General features: G+C 35.8%; 1 pseudogene; it reads right to left on the reverse strand.

The window, feature by feature from the left end:
* Nucleotides 1-372: 372 nt before the first annotated feature.
* Nucleotides 373-17,113, reverse strand: LOC129031557 (tubulin alpha-1B chain-like; annotated as a pseudogene).
* Nucleotides 17,114-19,408: the final 2,295 nt, after the last annotated feature.

Here is a 19,408-nt window from a genome sequence, read left to right on the forward strand (position 1 = left end):
TACATTAGAAATCTGTACTCAAGAATTAAAGCATTTTCATTTTTTAAACATGTATGAAACTGTTAAGAAATAACATATTTTGGCATAAAATGAGTCATACAGATCATGCTTCTGCTGATAATTCAAAAAAATTTAAAAGAAGAAAAAATATAGCAAATATAATCTCCGTATATACGGAAATTTTATTTTATTTTATTTACTTCAAGCCTTTAATTTGAGACACGATGGAAAAATCTTGTAGGCACACATGGAAAAGTCATGATTACCTCTGAGTGAAAACAATCTAACTGGAAAGCTTTAATGCCTGTCAGCTAATGTCAAAGCTGAAATTCTGGAAGTATGACATGCTGCAGGGCTGAAAGGAATGGAAAATTAGTGTTCCCCTTCTTTTTCTTCAACAGAATCCACACCAACCTCCTCATAATCTTTTTCAAAGGCAGCCGTGTCCTCACAGGCCTCAGAAAATGCTTCTTCTCCCATCCCCTCAGCCATTTCCCAGTGAACAAAGGAACAGTTGGCATAACTCAAGTCAAACTTGTGGCCCAGGCAAATCCAGGCCTCAGCAATGGCTATGGTGTTGCTCAGCATGCACGCAGCTCTCTTTATGTTGGCCAGATTTCCAGCAGGTACCACAGTGGGAAGCTGGCAATTAATGCCAACTTTGAGGCCAGTGAAACACCAATCCACAGACTGGATGGTGCATTTGGTCTTGTTAGTGGAATAGCAGTAAGTATTGACATATTTGGGAACCACATTACCACAGTGTGATAGGTAGTAAGCCATGTATTTACCATAGTGAGAGTCACATTTCACCATCTGGTTGCCTGGCTCAAAGTGAGCACTGGTGACCTCTGCTATGCATGGTAGTCTTACCCAGCAGAGATGACAGGGCATATGTGACCAAAGAGAAGAGGATGCAGGAAGAGGGTACCAGGTCGGTCTGGAATTCTGTCAGACTCCATGAAATCTGAGAGAAGCAGTGATGGGGAACACAATCTGGCTAAGAAAGCAGTTAAGATTAGGGTAGTTTGGGTGCTCAGTACTGGGGTTTCTACAACAGATGCCATAGATGGCCTCATTGTCTACCATGAAGGCACAATCAAAGTGCTGCAAGGTGGTGCTGGTGGTGGAATGGAGTTGTAGAGCTCAACCGCAGCTGTGGAAACCTGCAGGGCTGGGTAAATGGAGAACTTCAGTTTAGACTTTGTGGCATAATCAACGGAGAGAAGTGAACCCAGAACCAGTTTCTCCGCCAAAGCTGTGGAAAACCGAGAAGACCCGAAGACCTGTGCACTGGTGAACCAGCTTGCGAATTTGGTCCAAGACGAGGCCAGTGATCTTGCCAATGTGGTGATGCCCCCAGGCATAGTTACGGGCAGCATCTTCCTTGTCTGTGATGAGCTGCTCAGGGTGGAAGAGCTGGTGGTAGGTGCCCGTGCAAACTTCATCAGTGACTATGGGTTCCAGGTTTATAAACACTGCCCTGGACACAAACTTGCCTGCTCACTGAAGAGGCATAGAATCAATTATCTCCTTACCCAGTGGTCTTGTCACTTGGCATTGGGCTATCGCGCTGGATGCTGTGTTCCAGGTAGTAGAGCTCCTGGCAGGCATTGCCAATCGAGACACTAGCCTCGCCAAGGTGGATGAAGATGCACTCACACGTAATGGCTACAGGTTAGAAAAGCAAAAGTCAGAAGATACTGGGTCTCTGTTACCGTCCCTGACATATTAAGAGTCAAATAGGTAACACATTGTATTTGGAATTTTTTTTTAAAAAAGGCATAAATAGCTCATGAAACACTTTAAGAAGAAATGATAATGGAAATTAGAAAATATTTCTATCTGAATGATAATGCAAATGCTGTAAATCAAAATGTGTGGGATTTGGCTAAAACCACAATTAAAAGGCAAAAGCCTTAATTGCGTATATTAGGAAAGAAGAAAAACTAAAAATCAGCACAACTTCCAGTTTACACAGGCAGAAAAAGAATAATGAAGTCATCCAAAGAAAGTAGAAAGAAGGAAAAAAGTAAAGATAAGAATAGAAGATTTTTAAATGGAAAATAACCAATAGCTACCCCATCAGGGGCTGGAGGGAAGAGGAAATGGAGACATCTGTTCAAGGGGTACATGGTTTATTTACAAAAGATGAGTAACTTCTAGAGGACTGCTGTACAATTGTGCTTAACAATACTGCATTGTACACTTAAAAATTTGTCATGAGAGTAAATCTTAGGCTAAGTGTTCTTATCACAATAAAAAAATACAGAAACAGTAGAGTAAAAAGTGCTCAAAGTTAATTTTTTTAAATAAACTAATACAATAGACAAATCACTGGCAGATTAATAAGAGAGAGAGGCTTTAATGAAAACTAGACCACACAATCATAAAATAACATTTTGCCAATTATTTTGAAATTTTTTTTTTAGAAAAAAATACACTTTACAGAATAGATTCAAGAATAAATAAAAGTCTGAGTAATCCTATTAAAATAAATGAAATTAAATCAGTAGTCAACAATTTAAGCATTGGTGGAAAACACAACAACAAAAACGACAATAACAAAGCAAAACCAACAATGACTGAAACAAGCAAAAAACATGTATTCTAAATATATCTACAAGATAATTTCAATAAACAAGGGTTTGATAGTATCTATTTTATTCACACTGTTCTAAAGTAAAAGAAAAAGTAAGACAGCTCCTCAACAATTTTATATTTTGGTAAACTATACTTTGATAAAATCTGTCAGGGATGTTAGTAAAAGAAAATTTCAGATCATTATCTTTTATAAAAATGGATATAAAAATAATAGCTTAAATATTACCAAATATAACAAAGAAAAACATGTACATTTAAATCATGACAAGGAATGATGAATTTTTTTCTTAAGAATGCAAGCATAACAATGTTAAAACGTGATAAATTAACATGTAATTTATCACAATAAGAAATTAACAATTTTTAAAACATGATTATTTCAATACATGCAGTAAAATCATTCAATAAACTCAGGACTCCTTTATAATATAAACTCTGAACAAATAGGAGTAAGGGACCCTATTTAATATGATAAAAAGTTAGCTACCAAGTATTTAACCAAGATACTTTATAATAAAATATTAAAAACATGCCTTTAAATCAAGAACAAGGCCTCAATGCCTTCTTCTATTCATCATTGTACTGGAGTTCCTGCTAAATGAAAAAGGTATGCAAAATAAATTTGCAAGGATTAGAAAAATATAAAACTGTCATCATTTGTAAAGATTATGATTATGTATATGAAAGTCCAAGAGAAGTTACAGAGAATGGTTATTTAAAAATTAAAGAAATTCATATATAGAAACAGCAAACAAAAATGTAATTTCAAAATATAGCAATCACAGAAGCAACAAGAGTACTAGAAATAGACATGACTTCACAGAGGCAAGACTTTAATGAGAAAGTCATAAACCTTTATTGAAAGTTATAAAAGACCTAATTAAGTGTAGAGATATATTACTTATACGTAAGACTTACTATAACAAATATAGGAGTTCTTCTTCCTATTTATCTATACTTTCAAAAAAAAACCCAAGATTTTATCATTTTTATGGAGCATGATAAACTCATCTTAAAACTTATGTTAGACTATAAAGTGCCTAAAACAGTTGAGACTTTTCAAAAAACAAAAATGATAATGGTCTAGTCATTCAAAATATATTATGAAACTATAGTAAATAAAAGTTTAACTGAAAAAGTAATAGATAGAAAAATCCATTTACTGAACATATCGAGCCATGTATATGTGGGTCCTACCTATGTATATGTGGGTTCTACCCACATATACATTTTTCTAATTGCATTTTTCTAATTGCATTAGAGGCATGAAATGAAAAGCAAAACTAGAAGATGTTTAGGAGAAAAAAAGATAATATTTAAAAAATTTTTGCTGTGCCTATATTTCTTAAGCAAATTACCCTGAAAAGGATGAAAAATCAATCTGGCTATACAGAAGAGATTTGCAGTTCAGAAAACCAAAACTCATTAGTGTATGGAATATGCAAATAATTTCTTCCAAACAAGAAAAAGAGAAGCTAGTTATTGAAAATGTTTAGCAAAAGATAATTGATAGAAGAAAGCATAAGCTGCAAATTAACATTAGAAAGAATGTTATGTTCCATTAAGGATATACAAACTAAAACTGCAATAAAGTAACATTTTATATCCATCAGATTGGCAAAAATAATGTCTGATAAATCCAAGTGTTGGGAAACCAGGTCTCCTATTATCTGTGGTAGCATAAGTTGGTAGAGATATTTGAATAGAAATTTGGTAGAGTAGTTTGGAAGAATTTGTCATACATATTAAAACTTGTAGCTGCATTTCCAGAAGTCTTTCATAAACTCCTGCATATGTGCACAAGAAAACCTAGAAAGATGTGCTAATTTCAGCACTGTTTGTAAAAGCAAACACATGGAAATAGCCTAAGAGTTGAAAACAACCTAGGTAAGGGAATGGATAACAAACCGTTGTTTATTCACTAGAAAAAATGTCAGACAAAAGTGAAAAATAAAAGTGAATGTATTATGTCTACCTATATCAACAGGTATAATTCTCAAAAACATACAATGTTGACTAAAGCAAAATGACACTAGAATACTTAACATTTGATACCATTTATGTAAAATTTTATACATGAAAATAATATTATATATTGCAGTGGATATATTTACATTTACTAAAAGTACAAAAACAACATAGGTGAATGGAAACACAAACTAAAGAATAGTATTTATAAGGTGTGAGTGGGAAAGAAGAGGTAGGAGCAGGAAGGGCTTTTGTCTTAGTTGCAGACTTTTTGAAAAAATAGAGAAAATTGAGCCAAATATAGAAAATATTAATATCTCCTAGGCATCAATGGGGCCTATAGTTTTCAGTTATTCCTTTGTTTGCAATATTTTATTATTAAAAATTGTAACAAGGATACGTGACATATTATGACTGCTTTAACATTCAGGTTCTATAGGATCACTGAAAACTACATATGAAAACCAAATTATTTGGTTTCAGTGAATGTGCGAAATGCATTTGGATTTGGTGTCATTAATATACTGCATTTAGGAAGAAATAAATTCAATACACAGGAAACTGATAAATGTATGATTTTTATAGAAATAAATATTAAAATGTTTACTTATGAAATCTTGTTCTCCCATTTCCTTCCCTGTTACTCAAATAGAGAAACATGTATCTGAAATCACATATTAAGTCTATGAGAACACGATATGAAGCCCAGATACCATCCCTGTATAAGTTTTCAGTAATGCTACACATGTAAAAAGTAAATAGTTATTCTTGAAAATAAAGTCAATTTAATATGCCTGATAAATACTTCCCTATGCCATGGTCTAAAAATTTTTATTATTTAAAATGTTACAAAGGCATGATGAACAATTATAATCAATATTTCTCATATTACATACCATTTGAGTTTAGTAATATGAGATTAGCTTTTTCTTCTTGAGTCATTCTGCTTTACTATCTCATTTTCCTTCAGCAGTAATTATTCCAATTTGTCATGGTGCTACAGCAAAAATCCAAAAAACATGAAAAACCTCTTAGCTCATCTTGATGCCCTAAATTTTCTTGGATTTCACCAATTTTGTTTATTAGGTCATACAATGTCTAATTCTATATTAGCTGAGTTTATGATTTAATATTGATAGTGAGAGTGAAAATAATTTGGCCATTACATTATTACTCCATTAAAATGGAAAGCTCTATAAACACAGCCAGCTCTTATTAGCTCCATCTAGTCTTTGTTGCCATTAATCAGCATTGGAGATTGAAAGTTTTAGATCATTGTTTTCAAAATTGGTACTTGCTTAATTTCATAGCCTCCTTTACGTGTCTTGAAAACACATAAAGTAGAGATATCTACAGAACAAGACCATAGGGCACAGGATTTCCATCAAGCAGAGGGCACTAATTTGCACGTATTTTTATTTTGCTAAATGATTACTACCAAGTGCAGATTCAGGCTTTGTACTAAGGTAATGTGGAGAGCTTTCAGGAAGGGCTATCTTGGGTCCAGAAGCTTAATGTGTAGGAAATCCAGTACTACAGATTAAACTAGTCTTGTCTTTGTTGATCTTTACTCTCAAGAAGAGAACTAACGTCAAAAGAAACTGAAGTGGTAGTCATTTTATTTACATCACGTTCATGTGCATATACTCTGTGCTACAGTCTTCAAAATTATGTCTATTGCTAAAATTCTTCCAGAAAACCCAAATCTGGCGTATGTTTTGTTTCCTTCTTAGATGTTTTACCTGTTTTGTTGGCATGCACAACTTGAGGTAAGCCTGTTTCATCTTATGAGATTGAAACAAAACTCTTTTTGAGCATAAGTATAGAATTGGACAATTCAGAGCAATTAGTGCTTTTATTGTCTCAGTGGGCTCCTTTGAAATGTTTATAGTAGGCTACATTGTGAAGATATTGTGAAAGTATTTTTATGTTTCAAGATGGCAAACACTTTGAATAAATCAGTAAAAATAAATTTTATTGGAAATTCTTGTTTTCACACACATTTTTGCCTTTTCTGTTGATAACGAAACATTAGAGTATTGCTCATTTTTGCAGAATTTAAAGGTGTCTCAAGTAGCAGACTACTAGGATAAATAAAAATTAAAATGTATTTTCCTAGAACACCAGGAAAGCATTTTAAATTTGAATTCATTTGGAAATGTATTTGTCTTAAACGTTTTTTGAGTACCTATTCAAAGAATGACTAATTAGGCCCCATTTATTAAACAATAAATGACTCTGGTGTTGCTGTCATGGAAGCTACAGTGTAATCAGGATGACCAGGAGCATATATAGGAAAAGTTGAAAAATAAGGCTAAATGACAGCAAGAGTAATGAAGATTACCCTCCACTAAGAATATTAATGCCAGAAGATAAGAGGCCACACAATGGGTTGGAGTGGTGAGAAAATCTATCAGAGTTTGAGCTGTAGAAGTTTAGGATGTAAGAAAAATTTTAAGATGAAACTTTTAGAAAGTGCATTAAATAGGCTAGGGAAACTGAGAATAGAAGGAAGGGGAAAAGTTAATGAAGATTTAGCTAAGAAGACAAGGTCAAAGAAAGATGAGGGAGAAAAGAAATTAGGAGGTTGAGTTAGACATTAGCCTTGGGAAAAAAGATGGGGATGTATTCACAGAGAAATATAGAAAGGAAAAGGCAGGTTAAAGTTTGAATGTTTGGAACTTAAACATTTTTAAAAAGACTCTATTTGACATATTGTTTGCATCATATGAAGTTAAAGGTATTAGACTATTTTTTAATTTATACACCAGCACATTCATATGGTTTAACATACTCAATCAGCACTTCCTACTTCTAGCTTTCATATCTTGCTTTCCTTTTCTCTAATATGTGAGGTTTTTATCATAGCCTCACATATTATATAGTTTCTTATTTCCTTTCCCAGCTAGAAAATTACTTTAGGAAGACAGGAATTTTTCTGATGTTATTGTTATTGAAAAACCATTGCAACTAGAACTGGTACTTAATATTGTTAAGTGAATAATTAAGTTTGTTTATACTTTTTGTTTTTGCTCCTCATTATTTTTCCTTGCTTTCTAATTAAAGATGATTTTTGGAATTATCAAAAAGTAAGACATGCATTCAATACAGAGTCAAGGATGATCAAAAGCAGTGTTGCTTCCAAACAGGGCCCAACTGAAACCAGGTAGCATGAATGTGCAGTGGGCAAGATTGCTGTATTTCTAGGATGAATGCTATGTTAGTCCATTTGCATTTCTTTCTGTAAAGGAATAGCTGAGGTTTATTTGGCTCACAGTTCTGCAGGCTGTACTAGCATGGCACCAGCATCTGCTTGGCTTCCTGGTAAGGCCTAGGAAGTTTTGACTCATCCCAGAAGGCGAAGGGGGAACAAGTGTGTCACATGGCAAGAGAGAGCAAGCAAGGAGTTGGACAGGGGAGCACCACATGCTTTTAAACAACCAGATGTCTTGGGAATTCATCCCACTCATTACTGCAGGGATGGCACCAAGCCATTCATGAGGGATCTGCTACCATGCCACAAATGCTTTCTTCCCATCAGGCCCCACATTCAACACTGGGGATCACATTTTAACATGAGATTTGGAGGGAACAAACATTCAAGCTATATCATATGCTCTTTTAAAAATACTATATTATAAAGTGCTCCTTATAAAATTCCAATGGTGGGCAAAAAATTGAATTGGAGATAATTACTAGAGAAAGGAATTGATTCGTGTAAGAAACAGGCAGGGCCCAGGTGAGGTTTTCCAGCATAGCCATGAGGCTAATGAAGATAGTAGCCATCAGTTGACAACTGATCCTTGTAAGGAAAAAAACTTCAGCGAGCCTGGGGAAGTGGGAAATTATGTTTGTAAAGGGGAAATATGAAGTTTAATATAGAGGGGATGGTGATCAAATGGAGTTTGTGGGTTCAATCTTCTTCATAACCAGATAAATAGTATGCATCTCCTTTACTCTGAAAGAATACTGCCTGTGTTGAGTCTTCTTCATAACCAGAGAAATAGTATGCATATCCTTTACTCTGAAAGAACACTGCTTGGGTTGAATCTTCTTCATAACCAGGGAAATAGTATGCATCTCCTTTACTCTGAAAGAACACTGCCTGGCCCTATCAAAGTAGGCAACATTCTTGTCCAGTCACCAAATACCCTCTTCTTCCTACCCTGGTTTATATGCATTTCTTTTTAAATTCTAGTAACCCCTTTCTTACTCCATTAAGTGTCCATATATATTATCTCTTTCTCTTTCTCTCTCTCTCTCTCTTTCATGCAATACCTCCTGGCATCCATGTTATCACCAATTAAAAGGGTAAAAGGAAAGTTTGCTTTTTTATATTATAAGGATTTCCATCTGACAAAAGGTTTAAATCATTACTACATAGTTTCCTTGTGGAAACATATTGAAGAAGACTCAGTCAAAATATTTGTTGGCATAATGTTCATTTTAGGGAATCAGAGCATATCTACTTCCTTTAAATGTCCTGAATCTCCCACCTTATCTGTTGGTATGTCATACAAACAGTTTCTGTGATTTACTGTGAACTTAGTGAATTGAATACATTTTAATATGATTTTTGTCTATTATTAAACACATGAGTAATTAACTTTAAAGAATTTTTAAGTTTTATGAGTTGGGAGTTCATTTGACAAAAAAATGACTGGCATGTATGAAACATTGTGCTAAATAATCAGAAAAGTAACTTTTCATAGAGCATGGTTAATTTTACCTTAACTTAGTAGAGATAGTTATATCATCTTGGCAGTGTTATTCTACAATCTCAAGCATCTTCCAGAGAGAAAGCAGCAGCATTAATTAAAAATTCCAGAGCAAAATTAATGTCAGACTTCAAATAAAAATAATTTTCAAAATTTACCCTCTGCTGGTATTTTGAAGTATAAAATTTATTTACCTTATATTATTAAAATAATGACATCTAGCATTTATAAAATATTATACATTTGCCTTCTTCATCCAAATGTTTTTACATATACTCCTTAATTTTGCCCTCACAATCACCGATTTTTGACAAACTATTGACTAAGATTTTAAATATAAAAAGGGCAGTAAGCACTTAATATTTATATCATTTTTTAATTCACCAAAAATGTAAATTGTATCCTCATCAGGAGAGTGAGTCACTAATAGACATAAGAATATGTTGTATTTATAATAAATCTTACAGGGATTGCTTTGTATGCATTTAGACTGCAAATGGGAACTACAATCATGGGAATTGTGTGAATCATTATGTTTCACAGTATGAGATGCCTTGCGTCAACCGTAAGTGATGAGAGTTTTAGATTGGACTTATAAAATGTGTAATTATATACAGAGATAACAACACGGACTATTGAGGTTTGAGAAGATTTGTACATACTTTGAACCCTAGAGCACATGACTTCTGAGAAAAAACTGGAGGCATAATTTTCAAAATAAATAGCCAATTTTAATTTTTTTTTTTAATTGGGGAAACAATTAGTGAAAGTTTGCTAAACTGTTATAGGTTGTGAGTTTTTATGATACCATCTGCTGTTGTAGCATAATTAGATATTTTAAAAACAACATTTAATTTTGTAACAAGTAGCCCTTTACATATGTGATTTATAAAGTTACACATGGTGTATTCTTTTGAGATTCTCATTAATACTAATGGATTCCTGTCTCCTAAAATGCAAATGATAGGTATTAATAGATAGGTAGGTAGGGAGAGAGAGAGAGAGAGACTAAGTCTAGCTTATAATTTCAGGGGGATCACAGATCTCTTGAGTCTTTAAGTATCCATTGATCTCGGATGCTCTCCCATGACAGTTACTTCATGTATTTGAATATGTCAATGAACTGCTTAGATCCTGGGTATAGAGAACTCATCTGAGGATAGTTATGTTATTTTGATATAAGACCCCTGCTTGAGCTACTCATTTAAAATTTTATAAATCAAATAAACTACTTAAATTGAAATCCTCACCAGCTCTTATATTTCTATATAGGGTTTAAACTATTTAGGATTATAAGGAGGAATTATATTTAAAAGTTGACATAGCCAGGTGTGGTGGCTCACGCCTGTAATCCCAGCACTTTGGGAGGCTGAGGTGGGCGGATCACAAGGTCAGGAGTTCGAGACCAGCCTGGCCAACATGGTGAAACCCCGTCTCTACTAATAATACAAAAATTAGCTGGGCATGGTGGCACATGCCTGTAATCTCAGCTACTCTAGAGGCTGAGGCAGGAGAATCACTTGAACCTGGGAGGCGGAGGTTGCAGTGAGCCAAGATTGTGCCACTGCACTCCAGCCTGGGCAACAGAGAGAGACTCTGTCAAAAAAAAAAAAAAAAAAGTTGGCATAATTAGGTATACTCTATTTTACTAGGACAATTTTTACTGATGTTATGGTTGCCTAGTTTAAGTTAATAACCTAATTTTGCCCTTTCTTTTTTGTCTTAGGCCTTGAGCATCTTTCCAGATTTTTTCTGCTGAGCTCACCATTATTTTGGCTTTGAAGCTCAATGTCATAGAGGTGATCGTGAGGCATGCCATGTGTAGATGTCTTTCAGCTAGTAAATGACCATCCTAAAACTGAGCTTGTCAATAGTGGCTTTTCAGATGAGAGCAGGGACAGAACCTTACCTAGGTGTACACTTGGCTTGATTTAAATTACAATTGCACAAAAACAGCAAAGAAGTTAGCAGTAGTTTTGCCCCTTGGTTCTTGAGACCATGTTCATCTGATTACAAAAGACACAGCAAGTGCTGGTCAACCTCCTGCTCCCTTTCTAGGCTTCTAGCCCCTCATTTTGCCTTACAGGAGAGCTCTACTGGACAGACAATTAGCATGGGATTGGAGGCCATTCTCCAGCTTTCTGCATCTGTCAAATGATGGAAAGGGTTTGCCTTTTTCAGATCTTTGTGAAAGGGATCACCCATTTCTTTTAAACATCTAATATAGTTCACACAGAATGGCTATAAAAAGTAATCAGTTACATGTATAACACTATTGCTTTCTCAACAATCAGTGAAGACAGTTGGATTTACAGCCAGAAGACAATCACATTATATTGAACCACATATTCATACTTCATTTATTTCTCCCTCAAGCACTGCAGCTATAATAGCTCCTAGGGAGCTTTAAAAAATATGCAAGAACATTTTAAACTTCCAGGAACACTCAGACTTCAAACTACTTTTTCTTCTTGTATAACATCTTTAAATAATTAATTTTTTTGTTTCTTTTTTAGTGTTCTGGTTTGGGAAATATTAAGATAACTGGAAATGGGAAAAAAAAAGGAGAAGGTATTTGTGATTTCTCAATTTCCATGAAATCAACAACTTTGCTTTCTAGAGTGGATTCTTACAGAGGTCAATAGTACACTTGTGTGTTGTTGAAAATTGTTAGCACTCCTATCTAAAAGCCACAGGATAGTATTCCAAAGACTGTGAACAACAACTCCAGGGCTCCCCGGGATCCTCAGTTGCTATTACCACCAGTGGATGTTTTTCAAAAGCATTTTTAAGAAATGGTCATAAGCAGGTATCAAATGGTTTGGCATGAATCTGTTTTGTTGGAAAAAGGGGTTTAATTAACTTTCGAGCTGCACAAATTAAGGACTTTAGTGAGGGCCTGAAAATTGATTAAAATGTGAGCACCTATTCAGAAAGTATTTAACCACGAAATAAATTCATTTCTTCAAGGTCAGTGACCCTACAAGTTGACAAGTGATTCAGATTAATACACACTTGGGTTTCAAGTTTCACCTATTGCTTGGCAGAAGCTTCTGCCCCATCCCCCACCCCCAGTGCTGCTTATCGTCCACCTGATCTAGATGTCACCTTTTTCTCTGGACCATTTTCTGACAGAAACCCTTTGCAGAGTTTTTTTTGGAGGGGGGGTGTTGGGGGGCATTGCAATCAGTACAACATTTCATTTTAGTTGTTTTATTCAAGATTGAATCATAACATTATGATTTAAAAATAAGACAGAAAATAACTTTACCTAGATTAAACTTACCCTCTTAAAGATAATACATGTCCATCAAACAGAATGATTTATAAAATAGTTTCATAAAATCTCACTTGATTTAATGATCTACCTAATTTTTGCAGTGTCTTTTATTTTTTCTTCTTGGGGGCTAAACACACATAACACGCACTCATGCGAGTGCACACACACACAGGCATATACATAGACACTCCAAGCATTTGGAGACTCTCCTGTATATCCTCCATATTATCTAGTAATACAAGCTTGGAGGTCAAGCCTTACTGTGAGAGAATATTGAAATAATCAGAGAAATTTTGTGTGAGAGTAAATGAAGAGACTCACTATTTATTCTAAGAAGAGAGGAAATTGCAAAAATAAAAAGTCTCCTCATTGATTTCAGATTTCAGAGGAGAACTTGAAACAGGATTCAATCTTGCTACGCTCATTTAAAAAATAAGAAATTGTGGTCTTAGAAGGTTCTGATCTACCACATTCTTTCGTAGTTCACATGAAGTGGCAATGGGATGATTTAAGGTGTTTCTATTTCCCCTTGATTTAATATCAAGTATAATTTAGTGGACAATTATATGCAATACCTTTGATAATTAATTTTCCACTCCAAATTAGGCTTTGGCAATCCTTCTCTTATCCTGGTGTCATTATTCTTGTAGAATAATGTACACATTAACTTTGTTTTCTTTTCTCTTTCTCTATTAATGCTTGTTTTTTCAAATAAATATTAACTATTCCACATAATTTCTAAGTAAAGTTTCAGATTTTAATAATACATTTTTTATTACAGAGTCAGCATATTCTTTGCAAAAAAAATCCTTAGCAAATACCTAGAGAAGTTAGAGTTTAGCGGAGCAGGAATTTTCTTCATTTTTTAAATTACAAAATTGAACCAACTCTCCATGTACTTCAACAACTTTTTACCCTCAAAAGAGAAGGGTTTTAACATGGTTAAATCTGAACATATATTTGAAAAAATTAGAAATAATGGCCTTATCAGATAGTTACTTATACTTTTTAAAAAATACTTTAAGTTCTATGCAGAATGTGCATGTTTGTTACATAGTATACACATGCCATTGTGGTTTGCTGCACCCATCAACCCATCATCTACATAAGTATTTCTCCTAATGCTATCCCTCCCCTAGCCCCCAACCTGCAACAGGCCACAGTGGGTAATGTTCCCCTCCCTGTGTCCATGTGTTCTCATTGTTCAACTCCCACTTATGAGTGAGAACACGCAGTGTTTTGTTCTCTTTCCTGTGTTAGTTTGCTGAGAATGATGATTTCCAGCTTCATCCATGTGCCTGCAAAGGACATGAACTCATCCTTTTTCGTGGCTGCATAGTATTCCATCATGTATATGTGCCATATTTTATTTATCCAGTCTATCATTGGTGGGCATTTGGGTTGGTTTCAAGTCTTTGCTATTGTGAACAGTGTTGCAATAAACATATGTGTGCGTGTGTCTTTACGTGTGCATGTGTCTTTATAGTAGAATGATTTATAATCCTTTGGGTATATACCCAGTAGTAGGATTGCTGGGTCAAATGGTATTTCTGGTTCTAGATCCTTGAGGAATCACCACACTGTTTTCCACAATGGTTGAACTAATTCACACTCCCACCAACAGTGTAGAAGTGTTCCTATTTCTCCACATCCTCTCCAGCATCTGTTGTTTCCTGGCTTTTTAATGATCGCCATTCTAACTGGCATGAGATGGTATCTCACTGTGGTTTTGATTTGCAATTATCTAATGACCAGTGATGATGTGCTTTTTTCGTATGTCTGTTGGCCGCATAAATGTCTTCTTTTGAGAAGTGTCTGTTCATATCCTTTGCCCACTTTTTGATGGGATTGTTTGGTTTTTTCTTGTGAATTTAAGTTTTTTGTAGATTCTGGATACTAGCCCTTTGTCAGATGGATAGAATGCAAAAAATTTTCCTGTTCTGTAGGTTACCTGTTCACTCTGATGATAGTTTCTTTTGCTGTCCAGAAGCTCTTTAGTTTAATTAGATCCCATTTGTCAATATTGGCTTTTGTTGCCATTGCTTTTGGTGTTTTAGTCATGAAGTCTTTGTCCATGGCTATGTCTGGAATGGTATTGCCTAGGTTCTCTTCTAGAGTTTTTATGGTTTTAGGTCTCACATTGAAGTCTTTAATCTATCTTGAGTTAATTTTTGTATGAGGTGTAAGGAAAGGGTCCAGTTTCAGATTTCTGTATATGGCTACCCAGTTTTCCTAATGCCATTTATTAAATAGGGAATCTCTCCCCATTGCTTGTTTGTGTCAGGTTTGTCAAAAAACAGATGGTTGTATATGTGTGGCATTATTACTGAGACCTCTATTCTGTTCCATTGGTCTATATATCTGTTTTGGTACCAGTACCATGCTGTGTTGGTTACTGTATCCTTGTAGTATAGTTTGAAGTCAGGTAGTATGATGCCTCCAGCTTTGTTCTTTTTACTTATGATTGTCTTTGCTATACGCACTCTTATTTGGCTCCATATGAAATTTAAAGTAGTGTTTTCTAATTCTGTGAGGAAAGTCAATTGTAGCTTGATGGGGATAGCATTGAATCCATAAATTACTTTGGGCAGTATGGCCATTTTCACCATAATGATTCTTCCTATTCCTGAGCATGGAATATTTTTCCATTTGTTTGTGTCCTCTCTTATTTTCTTGAGCAGTGGTTTGCAGTTCTCCTTGAAGAGGTCCTTCACATCCCTTGTAAGTTGTATTCCTAGGTATTTTATTCTCTTTGTAGCAATTGTGCATGGGAGTTCACTCATGACTTGACTCTCTGCTTGTCTATTATTGGTATATAGGAATGCTTGTGATTTTTGCACATTGATTTTGTATCCTGAGACTTTGCTGAAGTTGCTTATCAGCTTAAGTAGATTTGGAGCTGAGAAAATGGGGTTTCCTAAATATACAGTCATGTCATCTGCAAACAGATACAATTTGACTTCCTCTCTTCCCATTTGAATACCTTTATTTCCTTCTCTTGCCTGATTGCCCTGGCCAGAACTTCCAATACTATGTTGAATAGGAGTGGTGAGAGAGGGCACCTTGTCTTGTGCCAGTTTTCAAAGGGAATGCTTCCAGCTTTTGCCCAATCAGTATGATATTGGCTGTGGGTTTGTCATAAATAGCTCTTATTATTTTGAGATACTTTCCATCAATACTTAGTTTATTGAGAGTTTTTAGCATGATGGGGAGTTGAATTTTATTGAAAGCCTTTCCTGCTTCGATTGAGATAATCATGTGGTTTTTGTAATTGGTTCTGTTTATGTAATGGATTATGTTTATTGATTTGTGTATATTGAGCCAGCCTTGCATCTCAAGGATGAAGCCGACTTGATCATGGTGGATAAGCTTTTTGATGTGCTGCTGGATTTGGTTTGCCAGTGTTTTATTGAGGATTTTTGCATCGATGTATATCAGGGATATTTGCCTGAAATTTTCTTTTTTTGTTGTGTCTCTGCCAGGTTTTAGGATCAGGATGATGCTGGCCTCATAAAATGAGTTAGGGAGGAGTCCCTCTTTTTCTATTGTTTAGAATAGTTTCAGAAGGAATGGTACCAGCTTCTCTTTGTAACTCTGGTAGAATTCGGCTGTGAATCCATCTCGTCCTGGGCTTTTCTTGGTTGGTAAATTACTGCCTCAATTTCAAACATTTAAGTCTGCTGAAGCTGTGCCTACGGCTGCCCCTTCCCCCAGGTGCTCTGTCCCAGGGAGATGGGAGTTTTATCTATAAGTCCCTGACTGGGGCTACTGTCTTTCTTTCAGAGATGCCCTGCCCAGAGAGGAGGAATCTAGAGCGGCAGTCTGGCTACTGCGGCTTTGCTGAGCTGCAGAGGGCTCCATCCAGTTCAAACTTCCCCAGTAGCTTTGTTTACACTGTGAGGGTAAAACCGCCTACTCAAGCCTCAGTAATGGTGGACAGCCCTCCTCCTACCAAGCTCAAGCGTCCCTGGTCAACTTCAGACTGCTGTGCTTGCAGCAAGAATTTCAAGCCAGTGGATCTTAGCTTGCTGGGCTCCTTGTGGGTGGGATCCACTGAGCTAGACCACTTGGCTCCCTGGCTTCAGCCCCCTTTCCAAGAGAGTGAACGGTTCTGTTTCGCTGGGGTTCCAGGCACCACTGGTGTATGAAAAAAAACTCCTGCATCTAGCTCAGTATCTGTTCAAATGGCTGCCCAGTTTTGTACTTGAAACCCAGGGCCCTGATAGCATAGGCACCCAAGAGGATCTCCTGGTTTGCGGGTTGCAAACACCGTGGGAAAAGTGGAGTATCTGGGCTGGATTGCACCATTTCTCAAGGCACAGTCCCTCACAGCTTTCCTTGGCTAAGGGAGATAGTTCCCAGCTCCCTTGTGCTTCCTGGGTGTTTTGACACTCCACCCGGCTTCGGCTTGCCCTCTGTGGGCTGCAACCAGTGTCTAGCCAGTCCTAATGAGACGAACCAGGTACCTCAGTTGGAAATGCAGAAATCACCCACCTTTTTCCCATTTTCCCTCACTTTTCTCTATGCTTTGCTCTCCAGCCATCTTGGACTTTCTCTAATTGCATAAATATGTCACTATCCATTCATCTTTAAGACTTGAGTACTATTTTTTATGTGCAGAGCACTTTTCACTGTGTTTTCTATTATTTACCTTCTATCCTTAGGATCTCTGCTTGAAAGTTGATTTCTCAGGCCAGGTGCGGTGGCTCACACCTGTAATCCCAGCACTTTGGGAGGCCGAGGCAGACGGATTGCCTTAAGTCAGGAGTTCCAGACCAGCCTAGCCAACATGGTGAAACCCCGTCTCTACTAAAAATATGAAAATTAGCCAGGCATGGTGGTGGGCTCCTGCAATTCCAGCTACTCAGGAGGCTGAGACAGGAGAATTGCTTGAGCCCGGGTGGCAGAGGTTGCAGTGAGCTGAGATCATGCCATTGCACTCCAGCCTGGGTGAAAAGAAACTGTTTCAAAAAAAAAAAGTCAATTTCTCATAAAGGCCTTCCCATTCTCCCAAGATTATGTTAGATTTCTTGTGCTCTGTAATAATCTCTCCTATAATTCTATAATTTATCTTGACAATGCTTAACTACAGTTAGTAATTTTATCTGTCAATCATTTACCTACCTATATGTTTGTCCATCTGTCCATTCATCCATCCATCTACATATCTATCATCTATCCGTTTATTCATCTATCTACCTATCTATCATCTATCCATCCAACCACTCATCCACCCACTAACCTACCTACCTACCTACCTGCCTACCTGCTTACACATCTACCTAGGGTAATTGTTAACATTTATCTCCCTTTTAGATCATAAACGCCATGGAGTTCTTGTACTATGTTAGTCACAGAACAAAACGTATAGTATGTACTCAAGAAATACTTTTTGAGTGAGTGAATGAATGAATAAATGAGTATAATCTGACAAAAATCTTGATCTGTTCAATTGTATTTTGACTACCATGATTATGGAATGTGTTATTCAAAGATTTACAAAGTACACTAGCAGAAAAGCATTTATCTTTGCTATCCATTTGATGGTATGACTAGGGTGTAAGGAGTATAGGAATAATACTATTTTATATGCACAATGACTGATAATTTTCAAATCAGAGAATAATGCCCTCCATTTCCAATGATGTACATTGATAGATAAGAAAATATAAATCTTTAAAGTAGAATATTAGATAATTTTGCCCTTTTTGGCATGTCATATACACGAAATCATTCAATATGTAGCATTTGTTTTCTGCCTCCTTTAACAAAATGTATTTAATATTTATTCATGCTGCTATGTATCAGTGTTTTTTTCTATTAATTGCTAAGTGTCATTCCATTGTAGGTATGTAAGTTCTGTTGAGTCATTCAACTGGTGAAGGACATGTTAGTTGTTCCCAGCTTGTGGTGTTTCACATACAAGTCATGTGTCAATATAGATTTACAATTTATAATACTTGAATAAATACCAAGAATTTAGATTGAGTGTATATATTTAATGTTATTAAAAACTACCAAATTATTTTCCAAAATTATTGCACTTTTACATTTCCACCAGAAATGAGTTCCTATTACTCAACATTTTCCATAGCAATCAACAGTGTCAATCATTGAACTTTTAGCCATGGTAATATATAAGTACTGATTTCTCATTGTGGTTATAATTTAGATATTCCAAATGTCTAACGAAGCTGAATATCTTTTCAAATACTTACATGAAAACATGTCTGTTAAAAAATCTGTCCATTAAAATAACTTTTTCAGATATAAGCAAGTAGAATATTAGAATATCCATAATTACGCTTCCCCATATGAGAAGTCTAACAAGAAGAACCATAAGTTGCCCCATGAGATGGAGAAAAGACATATGATAAAGTTTATTCTTTATTATTTATTTTAAAAATAACAAAATGGGAAAATATAATGATTTTTTTTGAGGCATAGTCTCACTCTGTCACCCAGGCTGGAGTGCAGTGGTATGATCATGGTTCAGTGCAGCCTTGACCTTCTGAGCTCAGGTGATCCTCCTGCCTCAGCCTCCAGGGTAGCTGGGACTAGAGGTGGATGCCACAATGTCTGGGTAATTTTTTGTGTTTTTAGTAGAGACAGGGTTTTGCTATGTTGCTCAGGCTGGTCTCAAACTCCTGGGCTCAGACAATCTCCCTGCCTCAGTGTCCCAAAGTGCTGGGACTACAGGTGTGAGCTACCATGCCTGGCCTATAATGATTTTTTAATATACAAGTTCATTTAAAAATAATCTCTATTTTCTCATATATGTCAATCATGGAGATTCAGGGGTATTTCTCCTTATATATTTCTTGCCCCCAAATCAGCA

The sequence above is a fragment of the Pongo pygmaeus genome, chromosome 11 (assembly GCF_028885625.2).
Source record: "Pongo pygmaeus isolate AG05252 chromosome 11, NHGRI_mPonPyg2-v2.0_pri, whole genome shotgun sequence".
Lineage (NCBI taxonomy): Eukaryota > Metazoa > Chordata > Mammalia > Primates > Hominidae > Pongo > Pongo pygmaeus.